The following is a 19,086-nucleotide window of genomic DNA, read 5'->3' on the forward strand; positions in this document are numbered from 1 at the left end:
CAAAATATATTTTGTATTTACAAAAATAGCATTACCTGAGGCTAGAGAATGGAAGATGAAAAAATAGCATTACCTTAAGCATATTACTCTGATTTTTCCCCTAATTAGATAGCAAAGTCATCTTTCTATGTTATTATAGAGACACCACATATTAAGGGCTTTATTATAGTCTATTGTATGGATTATAATATACTTAGCCAATAGTGTCCTGATGGACACTTAGATTTCCAATTTCTTGACATTACATACTATAATGCAATGAATATTCCTGTGCTCATATTTCCATGTTCTTAATCTACTTGGTAGTTAGAGGCTTTAATGGTATGTTAAGCTTGTAATTCTGTTTCTGTCCATTTCTTTTTTATTTTTAACACCGTTAACATATGCTGACTGAATTTTGATGTTACCTTTTAGTATATAAACTGCATAACTGAAATATTTTCATTTTTTAAATCAGTATAAACTTATTTTGTCCCATTAAATTTTTTTTTTTTTTTTTGAGACGGAGTCTCGCTCCTGTTACCCAGGCTGGAGTGCAATGGCACGATCTCGGCTCACCACAACCTCCGCCTCCTGGGTTCAGGCAATTCTCCTGCCTCAGCCTCCTGAGTAGCTGGGATTACAGGCATGCACCACCATGCCCAGCTAATTTTTTGTATTTTTTAGTAGAGACAGGGTTTCACCATGTTGACCAGGATGGTCTCGATCTCTTGACCTCGTGATCCACCCGCCTCAGCCTCCCAAAGTGCTGGGATTACAGGCGTGAGCCACCGCGCCCGGCCCCCATTAAATTTTTTTCTTAAATTTTACTTTATCTGACACCAGTATTGACATGAGTTTTTATTTTGTATGTGATCATCATACGTATGTTCCGTCACCCATTTATTTATGTCATTTCTAGATGGTTCAGCTTTAAGTGCATATCCAACACATCCTAGGATGGGCCATCCCCTTGATTCAGCATCAGAATTCTCCTCCTCCATCTCTTGTTTCCCTCTGCATTGAAAGAAAGAAAGGATTGGGTGAGTATAACAGCACCCTTCTCAAAAGAAATCTGTAAGGAGTAGACGTGCCACTTCTCAATATTTAAATATGCCAAAATAAAAGGCTTTTAAAATCAGTTGGCCAAATAATTGGAATAAATAACAGTAACATAGATTGAATGTAATCAGGCTTGGTGCTTTAGTAACTCCTTTCCTACCCACAGGTGAGTTCACAGATGCCTCACGAAAGGCTACTGGCTCTATATTGCAACACATAAAGGTAATATTTCCTGGAATTCTTCTCCTAATCATGTCTCAGAATGGTTCTTCCATCTTGGCAGCCTTCTGATTGCAGTCATATTGCTTGACTCCTGCTTTTTACCTCTCTTTCCTGCTCTTTTGACAAGGCTCTTTATATGACTTCTTTGGTTGTTCAAACCAGCTTTGCTACCATGGCTCCATGCTTTGCAGGCCATAGGCTAGACCAACACTTGCCCCATGCCAAGCTACAGCTTAAAGGAGGCTCCTTGGATCTATGATCTTCAGCATAAAGATTATCCATGGTAGCAAAAATCTGAAGTTTATATATGTATGCAAGAGATTTGAAAAAGGAAATAACTATTCATTTTGCCTGCTTTCTGATTCAGGCAGGACTAATACTGACTATGTCACTAGACTAGAATACAAAAATGGCCTCTCTACGAACTTGGGACTAGAACATAAGAAGTTTCATATTCAGCCATTACTCAGTATTATTCCTAAACTTCTCCATCACCGGGATGCTATTTTATAATTTGTGAGCATTTTTGGCTCCTTTGATAGTAGAAAGTGCTTGTGTCATATCCCCTTTCCTATTATGTGGTTTGGTAGTGTTTTACATGCTATATTAAAAATAACACTCAATAATTGTGTAAAATAAAGGAGAAAATAATAAAACAAATTGTGGGAAAAGAGGAAGAGAACTGACAGTAGGGGTAAAGATGACTTCAGAAATTGTGTTTACATAAAATTGGGATGTGGTAAATTGAATGAAGACTTGTCTAGGTTGGTTGGGTTTGGTAGTAATAGAAAAACATAATTATACATATCAGCAATATACTTGTAACGTTAGTTACTTTAGACTCTACCAATGAAGTGGCATGAATGTTGGGCTAAGAGAGTCACAATAATAGTAAAATCTAATCAATCTCTCAGCCTCCAATAGCTGAGTCTCTGGAATCCAATCCTCCTTCCAATCCCTCTCTACTGCTTCAAGAGGGTGGGACAGGTTCAAAGAGGAACTCACATGGTTTATGAATGGCTAGTGATCATTTTCCTCTTCCTATGGCCTTTGTCATCTCTGCCTTTCCTTCTCCAGACCTGTTCCCTAATGGCAATTGCTGCTTCCATAATACCTCTGCATGCCAGCCACAATGTTGTAGCCTTGGTTGCCTTTCCATTCCATTTCAGTACTCATTTCTGCTCTTATTTGTATATCAATGTATTTCTAAGCCACTAATAGTACTTCCTTGTGCTTTCAGGTTATTAGGATCACTTTAATGTTAAAGCTCTTTCATTTGAGCTATTATCTATCAAAGCCCTGAACCAACATCCTGACCCACAGCCTCCAGCACAGCACAGATCCATACGTGCTCTACTAAACCACCCCTTACCCCTCTAAATCAGATCACATTTTTCTGATCAAACTAGTTTACTTCACCACTCTGTCGCCTCATAGCTAGTTTCTTTCCATCTATTCAACCGAATTCTTGTTCAAAGAAGAGCTCTTATTCTTCCAAAACTTGGGGAGATGTCTTAGTGCTGTGGGCAGATATCAATTTCAATTTTTCCAGTTATTATAGCTTACATCAGAGTCCTGAGGCCCCCATGTAAATAAACCCCTGACGTGTTTTCCCTGCTGGGCATCTAGATATGCCTGGACATGTTTGAATCCACAGTGGGTACTATCACAACTTAGCCTCTCACTCTAGGACTCCTGCTATACTTGAATAGCTTTTATAATTAAAAAACAACAAACAAACCTGTGAGAACAAAATGAAAGCAAGCATGTGAAAGTGCTTTGCAAATGCAGTGTATTATAATAAGTTCAATATTGTTTATTTGTTTAGTAGAAATTCATGTCCATGAGGGAACTGAAGACATCAAATTGGGAAGATTAAAAAATAAAAAGGCTGGAATGATTAACTGAGGGAAAAATCAAGTTGATAAACACATGGAAAGTAATTCAAAATCTATGTGCAAAATAGAGTTTCTGTGGGTCTATCTGAATGCAAGACACATTTGTCAAATGAACAGATGCAAAAATTGGAAGATGGTTCTGGAGTACTTAAAAGGTTGTAATACTTGGCCTATATACTTTAGGCAACAGAAACCTAAGTGAAGATGTACAGTGTGGAGTATTACAAAGCTTGACTCCAGAGGTCGACTGCTTGGTTTGCAATCTCAATCCTACCACTGAGCTCTAGATGAATTTTGACAAATTACTTAATCTTAGTTTCTCATCTGTAATAAATTGCAGATATATGTATCATCTCCCCCACAGTTTTTTTTTTCTTTCTTTTCTTCTTTTTCTTTTTAGCAAGTACAGTGGTCCTTCAGTATCCATGGGGGATTGGTTCCAGGTTCTCGCTCACATGCCAAAATCCATACATGCTAAAGTCCATTATATAAAATGGTGTAGTACTTGTATCTAATCTGTCTATATACATCCTCCTATGTACTTTAGATTACTTATAATACCTAATGCACTGTAGATGCTATGTAAATAGCTATTTACTGTATTGTTTAACAAATAATGTCTGTACAGGTTCACTGCAGACACAATCATCCTTTTTTCCCAATATTTTCCACCTGTGGTTGGTTGGATCCAACCATAGATGCAGAACTCATGGATACAGAATGCCAACTGTGTTATATGAGTTAATACACATAAAACACTATCAGGTAAGGCACATAGCAAATGCTCAATATAAATACATTTTACTACTCATCTTCTTATGTCACTGTATTTCATAAAAGCAAATTGAAGAGGACTATAGTTTACCTAAATTTTCAATAAAGCAGAAATTTAAGGACTTGTATTTTTCAGTTAAATAGTTTGGTGAATGTTACCTGTAATTGAATTGAAAATTACTTTTTTTCAGGGCCGGGCAAGGAGGCTCACGCCTGTAATCCCAGCACTTTGGGAGGCCGAGGCAGGTAGATCACCAGGTCAGGAGTTCGGGACCAGCCTGACCAAGATGGTGAACCCCCGTCTCTCCTAAAAATACAAAAATTAGGTGGTTCCAGTGGCGTGCACCTGTAATCCCAGCTACTCAGGAGTCTGAGGCAGGATAATTGCTTGAACCCAGAAGGAGGAGGTTGTAGTGAGTGGAGATTGCACCACTGCACTCTAGCCTGGGTGACAGAGCAAGACTTCATCTCAAAAATAAAAAAGAAAATTACTTTTTTTCTTTAGGTTAAGCAGTCCAGAATATTCAAATTGCTTAAACAATGCACATTATGCACAACTAGGTCATTCATCCTTTTGCTCACAATATGGGCAAAGGGACACACTATCACAAAACAAGATCAAGAAATAACAGTTGATATTAAAATGATTAAAAATCTCGTTTACCCAAAACGACTGCTATAAATGGAGATTACGCTCACAATTGCTATAGAAAACAATTAATATTCATGTGCAGATACAGTTTTATTTACAAATACCAGATAGTTTACAGTGTACTTAGTTTTAAACTACTGTCATAAATGAAAATCACTTTTGTTACTACTATAGAGAACTGCATTAATAATCATGTGTAGATATAGTTGAAGTTCTGAATATTAGTGAGTGTATCGAGTAATTTGTCCTAAAGTACGTCCTTATAAAAGGAAATTACTTTCACAACCATTTGGGAGCTTAATTACTAATCAAACATAGATACAGTTTTAGTTTCCAATATTACAGTTTATTGTGCAATACTTGAAAATAATTGTACTCTAAAAACATTTATTTTTGACAATTTTTGAAAACCAAATGTTTATCATAAGCCACAAAATGTTTGCACCATAACAATCCTTTCAAAATGCTGTTTCCTACAACATGAATTTGCAACAATAATTTTTTTTAAATGATCAGATACCAGCAATGCTTATATTCTCTCCCAGAAAGGCATGGGGGTGAGTCAATAACATTTCAAGTGGTCTAAAACAGGGCTGTCTGCCAGATACTCATAAGCAGCCCGTTGGCCATATTTAGCAGAGGAGCCTGCAGTTGATTAGCTGTACTCTGATGATAAATATCGTATCGTTGCCACCAAGGAAAATCACTGCAATATAGAGAACTTGTAAGACTATACTGTAATTCATGTTAACCAAGCTAGAATATGCACATGTGAAAACCCTTAATATAAAGATCTGGTTTAGTGACATATATCCTCATGGAATTTTGTTAATAGCTGATCCTCACTGCAGTTAACTCAACCATTTTGAGGCTGATTATCCTGTTTCTGGGTTATCCATGTCCTGCATTTTCTCCTACCACTTCCTTTGGCTGACATCCCTTTGACCATTTCACTGTTCATTAGCACCTGCAAAGGATAACTGAAAGCAGATGAACTCAAACCACTCAATTATGCTTCTCATTAGCAGCTCTACGGAAGGGTTCTGTCCATGAGGTGGTTGCAACTATTAGGTAAAATTAGGTTTCTGGATTTTCAGCGGGTTTCAATTATCCACGTTGTTTCTGTCTCTCATGACCTTGCATAATCTAGAGTTGGCCACATATACATTATTTGCCTTACCATATGGAGAAAAGAGTGGGTCTTTAACAGGAAGATTAAAGATACTGGCTCTCTGTTCTGCTGTTTCTGTTGAGAATTTTCTCCCTAGTTCCTCTTTTGCATAGCTAACTAAAAAGCACACCAGGCTCTGAGAATCCACATCAATTATTTGTTTAATTATTATTGTAGTTGATAAAACCCTGAAAGCAATCTTATGGACATGTGGATCTTTAGCCACGTTTCTCACATTTGAAGAGTTTTACGTGAGACTTTAAAATACTCAGTTTGACAACTCATTACTTATATAAATCTCAGTAAGAAATATTGTTGTCAGGAAGTGCCAGTAATAATGCTGTTGGAGGTTTATTCTGTGATGCATGAACGAGGGTGAGTCTCCAGGGAAAATAGGACTTGTACATCTTTCTAAATCATGAAATCCTTTAGTCTATTGTAATATTTGTTATTCCATGCATTCAAAGATTTGTATTATTACATCAGTATTACACATTTTAGAAAATAGGGATAATCATAATCCCACCAGTGATAACCAGTTTCCATTTGTGATATATGCTTGCAGAACTTTTCTGTGCATAAATAGATTAACCCATCACCGTCCAAGAGGGGTCACACGTAATGCTGGTTGTTTTTGTTTGTTTCCTTTTTTGTTTGTTTATTTTGAGACAGGGCCTCATTGTCACCCAAGCTGAAGTGCAGTGGCACGATCATATAGGCACTGCAGCCTCTAACTCCTGGGCTGAGGCGGGAGGCTGAAACTCCCACCTCAGCATCCCAAGTAGCTGGGACTAAAGGCATGCACCACCACCACCTCCGGCTATATACATATGTACATATATATATAATGTGTATACATATATATACATATATACGTATGTATGTATGTATATATGGTGGCTAGTGAATTTACCTCACTGTCCTCTGAGCCAGCAGTGGAAATTATGGCTTGCATCTTAAGAATTAGTTGGCGGGACGGGTGCAGTGGCTCATGCCTGTAATCCCAGCACTTTGGGAGGCCAAAGCAGGTGGATCACCTGAGGTTAGGAGTTCGAGACCAGCCTGACAAACATGGCAAAACCCCCGTCTCTACTAAAAATACGGTAATCCCAGCTACTAGAGAGGCTGAGACGGAGAATGGTTTGAACCCAGGACATGGAGGTTGCAGTGAGCCGGGATCGCGCCATTGCACTCCAGCCTGGGCTACCACAGGAAAACTCTGTCTCCGGGGGGGTAAAAAAAAAAAAAAGAATTAGTTGGTGATCTTCTACCACAACAACTTCTCCCCTATTATTTGGTCTTCTGTCTCATTTATGCCTCAGTCCTGCCAGTGGCAGTGACACTCACATGCATTCTGTAACCCCAAAAGTTTGATTGAAACTGCCATAGTCAGAAATGAATTATTGACCTGCAAGGAATTAGACATGGGGAGTCAACTGGTTATTTTCTTAGAAATATGTCCGATTCTAGTCAGAATCAGTGTTATTTGGCTTTAAATCCATCCATCGCTGATCCTGAAGATGTCCAAATATGTAAGATGATTCCGGGCTCCCTTGATTTCTCAATTCTGAGACTTTGGCTTACTGTGGAACAATGCTTTAGGTTATCCCTAGGGGTTTCAAGCAAAATAGAATTTCTTTATCTGCTGAGCAGCCTGACTGTTCAAATAAGAGGAATTTAATTGACTTACCTATTTAGGAGATTCTGCTTTGAGATGAGCTATGGAAAAAATATAGCTCCAATAGGAACCTCTCACTTTTCTCTCCTCAAAACCCTGTTTTTCTCCTAGTCCAGCCATGCTCATAAAGGTTTTAAGCGGATTAATTAGTGCTTAAAAAGTACCTTTATAGATGACAAGTAGCTAAGTACAAAGATAATCTTTTAAACTCTAGATGTTTGCCTTTTTTATTCATATTGCAGTTCTGATTTCATGCTTTTTCCATAATGTCACCAGATTGTAGGTGAGCTCCCAAAATAGACAGTTACTAGGACTAAAACTGTTGTCTGACCCAATATGTAAAATAGTGCTGGGAAAAGAATGCTGAAATTGACATGATTGTAGCAATGGTCTATTCTTTTAAAATGATTCTTGTTTATTCGCTGTCATAACAGTTTTGCAGGGATTTGGAAATAAGAGCACTTGTATTTGGTGTAGTGCAAAAAAGCTATTTATGTAACAGTCATCACAGATTAGCTATAGTGCCATAAGAAAGTTTGTTTCAAAACTCAGCCTTGGAATTTGAGTTTAGCAATAGGTTAGATTAATTTTCATGAAAATCTTGGTATTGTAAGCCCTCATTCTCCTTCCTTAAACTTTTCATTACATTTTTCACAAATAAAGCTTGGTAGATTTTTTTCAAGGCATTTCTCTTCCAAGACTGATTAAAAAATATTCATTTGGATTTATAACCAAGTGACTATGTGAGAAACAAATCAAAATATTAAACCTACAGACAATGCAGAAATACCATTGTGTTGTAATGATTTTCTATTCTATTTCACCATTCCCAAGTATCTTGCAAAAAAAAAAAAAAAAAACCGAAAAAGAAAGAAAGAAAGAAAGTGAAAACTATAATAATATGAGCTGAAGCTACCGAGTTCTGAAATAGGCAGGTTACTGAAAGGTGACTGAGAGAGGATGTGGGTGTATCATCGTTTCTAACTTCGAACAAGTTTCAACTTTTGTAGCTACTCTATAATTAGCACATAGACTCTATAATAAAGGAAGATTTGTTAGTTTGCTGCATCTACCTGAACAGAATGAGGATCTACTATTGTCCATAATGTAAATAATGATTACTTAATACTCTTTTCAGCTAGCTCTATGCTTTGCAATATTAAGGATGCCAAAAATGTAACTGCTCTGTCCTATGAATTTATTAATTTTTCAAACATTTTTCTTTGGAGATAATACCTTATTGGTTTTTGTCCTTTTAGTAATTCTGTTAGTATAGTCTCTGAAAAATTAAGTGAAGAAAATATATCATATAAGCAAATAAAAAAATATATAATTATATATATTATTCTGATGTAGCTTTCTAAGCTATTGCTACATAAAAAATGAGTTGAACATTTATTCTGTAAAGTGTCTTATGAATATATATCTTCAGTAATAAATATGTCAGATGCATTTAGTCAGTTAAAGGAATGAGTGAATATATGGGAAAGGCTGGAATACTTGGCAAACTATTTTTTAAGGAAAAATAGTCAATAATTATCTATGATATTCAGTAGGTAAACTAAATGGCTACACTCTAGGGGAAAAAAAGTAATTACCTCTATAAAAACAGTAGAATCCTCACATTCTTTGGTGATTATATATTAAATTCAGTATCTAAAGGTGAGCATGTGCCAATTTAGCTGTGGCTTATAAAGTATGTAAGAGGTGGAAAGCTAATAGTAAAAATAAATGACCAAATTTCAGTGTGTATAAAAGGCTAACAGGGCGATGGTATAGTCATATGTATGACGGGTAGTGTTGCAGTTTCACCAATTTATTAACAACCAGAAGGGGGATGAACATAAGAGCCAGTTGAAATGAGGCGGGAATTATAAAACACTCCAGGGGAACTGAGCAAATGTTATCATTGGGCAACAGCTGAACAATGACAGATATAATTTAATATTTCTGTGTACAAACCAATGCATGTTGGAAAAAATTAAACTGCTGTATACTCTGAAAGATTCTGAATTAGTACATCTTGAGGGAGGTAAAAAACAAAAACAAAAACCTTAAATGCCCACCACAGACAGTGAGATTGTCTGCTCAATATTCAGCTATGATCAAATACTGAGCAAAGTATTAAAAGTGCCATGACACAAGTGAAGAATTATTCAAAAGATGTAAAGATATACTACATACATCATACATATATGTAAGCTTTGTGATCACCACACACACACACACACACACACACACAAATAATAAATATACACATATGTACATAAAAGTAGTCATTTGGCCTTGTTTAGAGCAAACAAATGTTTTTTAACTTGATTTTGGTGTCATGAAACACAATGAAGGATATGGACAATATATCACTGTCGCTTAGTGTGATAAAATAAAACAGGAAAAGAAAATATTTGGAACCACAGTTGTTTTTTGTAAGTAGATAAGGAAGAGAATAATCATAATGGAAGGCTGTACGAGATAGTGGCTTTAAGCATGGGCTTTGACATCAGACACACCTAAAATCCAATCCCAACTCATCTATTAAAAGGCAATCCCTACCTCATGAGATTAACCCATTGTGTAGGAGGCAGTAAGTTTACCATAAGAGCTTAAAATAATATAAATTTCCTCTCACATATATTCTGATCATTTTTATATAATGCAGTATGTTCTGTTGGATTGCTTCTAAGTTTTTTTAAATAAATGTTAGTGCCAAAATATAACAACAAGCATTTTAAAAATACACAAATCACAAGCATACAGCTCAATAAAATTTCACAGAATGAAAACATCTTGTAACCATCACTCACCTCAAGAAACAGTGACTCAAATTCAAAAAGCCTCCCTCATTCCCCTTTCAACTCATTATTCCCCTCCTTTCCCAAGGTTTTCACTATCATAGATAAGTTTTGTGATTCTGAACTTTATATAAATGTAAAAAGAGTATGTACCCTTATATGTCCAACAGCTTTCACATAACATGTTGTTTCTGAGATTCATCCAAGTTGTTGCCTGTGGTAGTAGTTTGCTCATTTTCATAGCTAAATATTCAGTTGTCTGACTATACCTCAGTTTATGTATCCTTTCTGTGTTAATAAATATTTTATTTTTTCTGGCTCTGGTATAATGCTTCTGAGATGTCTTGTCCAAGTTTCTTGGTGAATATATCTACTCATTTTGTGAGATTTGGTATTACTGGGTCATAATTATTTAGCATATATTTAGATTTAATCAAAACAGGCAAGTAGTTTTCCAATGTGGTTTTACCCATTTACACTTCCACCAGCATTGTGTAAGAATTCCAGTTGCTTTAAACCTGTGATGGTTGATTTTAGGCGTTATCTTGATTGACTTAAGGAATATCTAGAGAACTGGGAAAGCACTATTTTGGGGTGAGTCTGTGAGGGTGTTTCCAGAGGAGACTGGTGTGAGACTACATGCACTAAATGGAAAAGATCTGCCTTCAGTGTGGGCAGGCACCATCCAATGGGCTGGAGGCTTGGTGTATTAGTCCATTCTCACGCTGCTAATAAAGACATACCTGAGACTGGGTAATTTATAAAGGAAAGAGGTTTAATTAACTCACAGTTCAGCATGGCTGGGAGGCCTCAGGAAACTCACAACCACAGTGAAAGTGGAAGCAAACACATCTTCCTTACATGGCGGCAGCTTGGAGAAGTGCTGAGCAAAAGGGGGAAATGTCCCTTACAAAACCATCAGATCTCATGAGAACTCACTCACTATCACAAGAACAGCATGAGGGTAACTGTCCCATAATTAAATTATCTCCCACCAGGCCCCTCCCATGACATCTGTGGATTATGGGAACTACAGTTCAAAATGAGATTTGGGTGGGGACACAGTGAAACCATATCACTTGGATAGAACAAAAAGGGAGGAACAGCAAATAAATTTATCTCTCTCTCATGGGGCTAGAATAAACTTTCTTCTTCTCCTGTTCTTGGACATCAGAACTACAAGCTCTTCGGCCTTTGAACTATAAGACTTAAACCTGAGTTCTCATGTCTTCAGGCATGCTACCAGCATCCCAGGTTCTTCAGCTTGTGGATGGCCTGTCATGGGACTTCTCAGCTTTCATAATCCTGTGAGCTGATTTTACTAATAAATCCCCTTTCATATATCTTTCTCTGTCTCTGTCTCTGTCTCTATATATAGAGAGAAAAATATGGAGAGATATATAGAGACAATAATAATATGTGTATATATATATATTTCTCTCTATATAGAGAGACAATAATATGCATATATATAATATGTTCATACATATATATGTATGTATATATATTTTATTGGTTCTGTCTTATTAGAGAATCCTGACTAACATAATATCCTAATCAACACTTAATTTGGAAAGTTTTCTCTTTTTTTAATTTAGTCATTCTGGGAGAAAATATTTGAAATGATGCATCTGACAGGGGATTAATATCCAGAATTTATGAGAAACTCAAACAACTCAACAATAAAAAATAATCCCTTAAAAAGTGGGAAAAGGATATGAATAGATATTTTTCAAAGAATACATGCAACTGGCCAATAGGCATATGAAAAAAAGCTCAACATGATTAATCATCAGAAAAATGCAAATTTAAACCACAATGAGATATCATCTTATACCAGTCAGAATGGCTATTAATGAAAAGATTAAAAATAACAGGAAAATAACACATTGCCAAGGATGTGAAGAAAAGGGAACTCACATACTGTTGGTAGGAAAGTAAAGTAGTACAACCTCTATGAGAACACAGTATGGAGATTTCTAAACGAACTAAAAATAGATGTATCAATTCAACATAGCAATCCCACTACTGAGTACCCCCCAAAAATAAATCATTATATCAAAAAGATACACGCACACATATGTTCATCACAGCACTATTCACAATAGCAGTGATATGGAATCAACCTAAGTGTTCAACAGCAGAAGATTGGATAAAGAAAATGTGGCATATATACAAAATGAAATACTATTCAGCCATAAAAAAGAATGAAATCATGTCTTTTGCAGTAATATGAATGGACCTGGTGGCCATTATCTTAAGAGGAACAAGTCAGACACAGAAAGACAAATATCACATGTTCTTATAAGTAGGAGCTAAATAATGTTTACACATGGACTTAGAGTGTGGAATAATAAACAAATGGAGACTCAGAAGAGTGAATGGGATGGGAGGGGGTGGATAATGAGAGATTACTTAATGCGTACAATGTACATTATTCGATAATGACTAATCTAAAAACCCTGACTTCACCAGTAGGCAATTTATGCATGTAACACAATTATACTTGTACCCTATAAATTTATACACTTAAAAAATTATTTTAATTCCAGAAAGGAAAAGTGGGCCTTAAAAAACAATAAAAGGGGTGCCCATCACACTTCAAATGTTGCTATTCCAGCAAGACTTCTGAACTCCTGGCTGGCATCAGAGTCTCTGCCCTGGAGAAGGAGGAGGCAGACAGTGAGAACATCCTCCAGGAACTGCTCTAAAACCTGGGCCAATCACACAGCCTGCCAAGGAAATGGCTGATGAGCAAAAAAATGACAAAGACTGATCATCCACAAGCCTAAACTAACGGGAGAGAACTTTCCAGCTGTTTTATGGGACTCGCTTCCAGATGAGCCGCTCTTTGGGATCTTTTTCTGTCTGTGTCTCATTGAGCTGCTAAAAGCCTCTGATGTTTGAAGAGGTGTTATTTGTTGAGCCCTAGCATTTGTTGAGTCTCTATGGCAGACTTTACAACTCACAGGTAAAAATCTACACCCAGATATGATTAGTCTGGGGCTTTTGCCTTCCATGGCCCACAATTATTTATGACCAACCATTAGTTGAACATTTCAGCCCTTTTCATATACAGCAGAAGGATCTGTTGAACTCAGTTATAGATATGTCTGCCCTCCATAGCATTCTGTCTCAGGGCTCCAAGTTGCAGAATCTAAGCTTTCTGGAAGACCTACGGCTTTCAGATCCTATCGTCAATCATCTTGCACAGAACTCAAATGTAGTGCTACTCTACCTTTCTGGGTGTTCTGGGTTCTTTGAATCCAGCTGTTCCAGACTGGATGAGCTAAACCTCTGCTGGTGATATGACTTCACTGAAAAAGCATGTGCAAGTGGCTGTTGCGCGTTTGTCAGAAGGCGTCACCCAGCTGAATCTCAGTGGCTGCCGAAAGAATCTCCTAAAATCTGATGTCTCTACTTTAGTTAGAAGATGCCCCAATGAGGGTCTAGATGTCTACCTAAACTTAAGTGATAATGTCATGCTAAAGCTAAAGAATGACTGCTTTCACATATTTTATCAGCTCAACTACCTCCAGCATGTATCACTCAGTCGGTGCTGTGATATACCCAAAACTTTACATGAACTTGAAGCAATTCCCACTCTGAAAACACTACAAGTCTTTGGAATCCTGCCAGACGGCACCCTTCAACAGTTAAAGGAAGCCTTTCCTCCTCTACAGATTAATTTCTCCCATTTAACTACTATTGCCAGGCCAACTATTGGCAAAAAAAAAAAAAAAAAAAGAACCAGGAGATATGGGGCATCAAATGCTGACTGACATTGCAAAAGTCCAGTTGTCTATGAAATATTTATTGCAGGATGGTGTCTCTCTTTTCTTTGGAACAGGGAAAATAGGCAGGAAGCCCAATTGCTGGAGTGCTTGGCTAGTTTTATTCTTGGTTTCTCTTTGCCTTCATTCCAAAAGTATATTAAGGAAAGATTTAAAAGAGAAAACAATGTGCTTTTCTGAAATGACTCTAAAGCTTCTATCAGTGCTTTGCCCTTAAGGTGTAGGCCTTTTGAAATTTCGGGAGCATGATCCTGTAATTTGAAGAACAAAATTTGAGCCACCTCTTCCAGGTGCCCTTCTTTTTAAGTCTATTCAGAGTCAAGCTTAAAAATTACCACAAGGAAGGCAGCAAATCACGCTGCTATGTGTGTATCTATGCAACAATCTTGCATGTTCTTCACATGTACCCCAAAACCTAAAATGCAATAAATAAATAAATAAATGATTACCACAAGCAACCATCTTCATAGCCTATATGGTAACTTTTATCTATTTAATTTTGTAGTATTGCCTTATAAGACAGTTTGGAAGAACAGCACACTATTATATTGTGGGCTGAACAGAAAGAGAATCATAGGACAGTAGCATCTGAGGCAATTTCTTCTGGAAATAGGAAAAAATGCATTTTAATTTTGTCTTTAGATTTGAAATTAGGTTAAAGAAGCAAATAGCCCCATGTAATTCACCTTCAAACATAGATCAAAATAAATAAATAAATAAATAACAAGAGATCTAGAATTGGTATACGATTTGAAAGCTCAAGAGACGATTTTCTATGACACGTTAATTTGAAGTATCCTTTAACGCTCACTAAGGTATTATGTTTTCACAATTCTAAATTAGGTGAGGAAACATAACTGTGGTTTTTTAACTTTATAATCAAATTACTGTATATTAACATGGGTTCTTTAGCTTTTAAAATGACTTGTTTTGTTTTAGAAGGGTGGTATTAAGCCAGTCTCTATTCTTGAAAAGTTTGATGGAAGAATTCTGAATTGAAGTTGCCTGCTGTTTTCCTTTAGCACTGAGTTTCTTGAGGTTACTTGTATATTAATTTGGAATGAAGTATTTTAAATTGTTTTTTTTTAATGGTGTCTCACAATAATTATTCAAAACTGTTCATTTTACAGGGTAATGGGGCCTAAAATTCCCTAAGAGGAACTGCATGTTCCCTTCAACCGAAAATAAACAGTAGAAGGCCGGGTGGGGTGGTTCATGCTTGTATTCCCAACACTTTGGGAGGTTGAGGCAGGTGGATCACTTGAGGTCAGGAGTTTGAGACCAGCCAACATGGCAAAACCCCTTCGCTACTAAAAATACAAAAATTAGCCAGTTGTGGTAGTGCACACCTGTAACCCCAGCTGCTAGGGAAGCTGAGGCAGGAGAATTGCTTGAACCCAGAGGGCAGAGGTTGCAGTGAGCTGAGATTGCACCGCTGGACTCCAGCCTGGGTGACAGAGCCAGACTCTGTCTCAAAAAAAAAAAAAAAAAAAAAAAACTCTAGAAGAAGGTATATGTTCCATGCATTTTCAGCAATAAGCACTACTTGCACCTACATAAGAGTTAAGATTCAGGTACTGAACCTTTTGATAGCATCAGTGATTTTTTTTTTTTAAACTGGTATGTAGAAGTAAAAAGATTATGTTCTTCTTTTTAAAAATAACAAAAAAACTAGTTTAAATTGATGAACTCCTCATATGTTCAAAATGCAACAAAAAAGCCAAAACTCATGATTTCTAATAACATTAATTGTTTTTTTAAATAACAAATTTTAATGTTAGAAACAATAATATGAAATGCCCTTATCTGCTCAGACCTAAGTAGCGTTACACAGGAAGTGATTATGCTTCAATTTCTTAGTAGTTAAAAAGTACTAAATACTACTTGAAATTATTGCTTACAGATTAGTGACAAGGACTGTTCACTGACTCTGACTTCCAGATGCCCTCAAACATACAGAACTCCCAAACTCAAATCCAGCTATAACCTACTTTGCCAACAAGTCAGAGTAATCCATATTTTTATGTGTGATTTCTACTTTTATAGACTTCTTATAAAACACATTGTTGTTTAAAAAATAGAATTGCACATACACAGACTAAGAGGCATTCTTCTGTGAAGGATTCATGAACAGAAGAACTTCACAACAATACTGAATCATGTAAGTTTGACAACCTGATTATATTCTGATCACAGAAAATGAATAATGGTTTCTGTAAGTGAATGGAAATAAAAGCATTAAAATATATACAGAAAAATTAAATGTCACTCCAGGGAGGGTCACTTCCACTTCCATCAAGTGATCAGGCTTGATAATGTCTCTCTGTTATAGGTTTTCAAGGCAGATTATACATTTGCTTTATGGCAATAATCAATATTAAAATAAAATAAATGTTTCAAAAATTTGTAGTTATTCTCGTGGGTATTGTCATTCACTATTAAGGCATGTATCTTGATGTTTCTTGTTTATAAAAAGAAAAAAAACAGGAAAAACAATGATGGAAGCTTTTGATTATCCAATTAAGTAAAATTAGGCAGGTTGAGTAAAATTACTTAGATATACCTCTACTGGTCATTGCATTTCTTCGGCTCGAGTTTCATAATTGAAAGTTCTAAAAGCAAAGCAAACCAAAGCAAGTTATTTTATGGATATTGACAAACTGATTCTAATGTTTATATAGAGAGGCAAAAGATCCAGAATAACCAACACAATACTAATGGAGAAGAACAAACAAGACTAAAACTACCCAACTTCAAGACTTACTATAAGGCTACACAGTAATCAAGACAGTAATCAAGTATTGGCAGAAAAATAGACAAATAGATCAGTAAAACAGACTAGAGACACCAGAAATAGACCAACACAAATATACTCAACTGAACTTTGACATAGGAGCAAAGCAATTAGCTGGGGAAAAGATAGTCATTTCAACAAATGGTACTGGAACAAATGGATATCCACATTAAAAAATGAATCTTAACATAGACCTTACACTCTTCACAAAAATTAGCTCAAAATTGATCATCATTTACATCACCTAAATGTAAAATGCAAAACTATAAAACTCTGAGAAGAAAATAGAGGAGAAAGTCTAGATGACCTTGGGTTTGGCAATTACTTTTAAGATACAGCACCAAAGACAAAGCCCATGAAATAAAGACTTGATAAGTTGAACTTCATTCAAAATAAAAAACTTCTGCTCTGTAAAAAACAGTCAAGAGAATGAGAATACAAGCCACAGATTGGGAGAAAATATTTGCATAAGACATATCTGATAAATGATTGTTATCTGAAATATACAAAAGATTCTTAAAACTCAACAGCAAGAAGTCTAACAACCCAATTAAAAATGGGCAAAATATCTGAACAGACGCTTCACCAAAGAAGATATACAGATGGCAAATAAGCATAAAAAGGATGCCCAGCGTCATATGTAATGAGAAAATGTCAAATAAAAACAATGAGCTACCACTACACACCTATTAGAATGGCTAAAATTCAATAAACTGGCAACATCAAATGCTGCTGAGGATATGAAACAACAAGAACTCTTATTCATTGCTGGTGGGAATGCAAAATGGTGCAGCCACTTTTGAAGCCAGTTTGGCAGTTTCTCACAAAACTAAACATATTCTTTACCCATATGATCCAGCAGTCATACTCCTTAATATTTACCCCAAGGAGGTGAAAACTTATGTCTCCACAAAACATACACATAGATGTTTAGAGCAATTGATTCATAATTGCTAAAATTTGGAAGCAACCAAGGTATCCTTAAGTAGGTGAATGGATAGCATGTAGTACATCCAGCCAATGGAATGTTATTTAACACTAAAAAGTAATGAGCTATCAAGCCGTGAAAAGGCACAGAGGAACCTTAATGAATATTACTAAGTGAAGTGGCTAGCCATATGCAGAAAACTGAAACTGGACCCCTTCCTTACACCTTATACAAAAATTAACTCAAGATGGATTAAAGACTTAAATGCAAATCCCAAAACCATAAAAACCCTAGAAGAAAACCTAGGCGATACCATTTAGGACATAGGCATGGGAAAAGACTTCATGACAAAAATGCCAAAAGCAATTGCAACAAAATCTAAAATTGATAAATGGGATCTAATTAAACTAAAGAGCTTTTGCACAGCAAAAGAAACTATCATCAGAGTGAACAGGCAACCTACAGAATGGAAGAACATTTTTGCAATCTGTCCATCTGACAACGGGCCCATATTCAGAATCTGCAAGAAACTTAAACAAATATACAAGAAAAAAAAAACCCATCAAAAAGTGGGCAAAGGATATGAACAGACACTGCTCAAAAGCAGACATTCATGCTGCCAACAAACATATGAAAAAAAGCTCAACATCACTGATCATTAGAGAAATGCAAATCAAAACCACAATGAGATACCATCTCACACCAGTCAGAATGGCAATCATTTAAAAATCAGGAAACAATAGATGGTGGTGAGGCTGTGGAGAAATAGGAATGCTTTGACACTCCTGGTGGGAATGTAAATTAGTTCAACCATTGTGGAAGACAGTATCTAGGATCCAAAACCCAGAAATACCATTTGACCTAGCAATTCCATTACTGAGTATATATCCAAAGAAATATAAATCATTCCACCATAAAGACACATGCACATGTATGTTTATTGCAGCACTATTTACAGTAGCAAAGACATGGAGTCAACCCAAATGCACATCAATGGTAGACTGGATAAAGAAAATGTGGCACATATACACCATGGAATACTATACAGCCATAAAAATAGAATGAGATAATGTCATTTGCAGGGAAATGGATGAAGCTGGAAGCCATCATTATCAGCAAAGTAACACAGGAACAGAAAACCAAATATCACATGTTCTCACTCGTAGTGGGAATTGAGCAATGAGAACACATGGACACAGAGAGGGGAACAAACACCAGGGCCTGTTGGAGGGTGGGGGTAAGGGGAGGGAAGTTAGAGGATGGGTCAATAGGTGCAGGAAACCACCATGGCACACGTATACCTATGTAACAAACCTGCACGTTCTGAACATGTATCCCAGTT

The 19,086-nt window shown here is 36.3% G+C and overlaps 1 pseudogene; it reads left to right on the top strand.

Annotated features, from left to right (window-relative positions):
* The first annotated feature begins 7,214 nt into the window (after positions 1–7,214).
* LOC116536102 lies at positions 7,215–14,036 on the top strand (annotated as a pseudogene).
* Positions 14,037–19,086: the final 5,050 nt, after the last annotated feature.

The sequence above is a fragment of the Sapajus apella genome, unplaced genomic scaffold (genome assembly GCF_009761245.1).
Source record: "Sapajus apella isolate SASKATOON/1434 unplaced genomic scaffold, GSC_monkey_1.0 scaffold98, whole genome shotgun sequence".
Taxonomy (NCBI): Eukaryota; Metazoa; Chordata; class Mammalia; order Primates; family Cebidae; genus Sapajus; species Sapajus apella.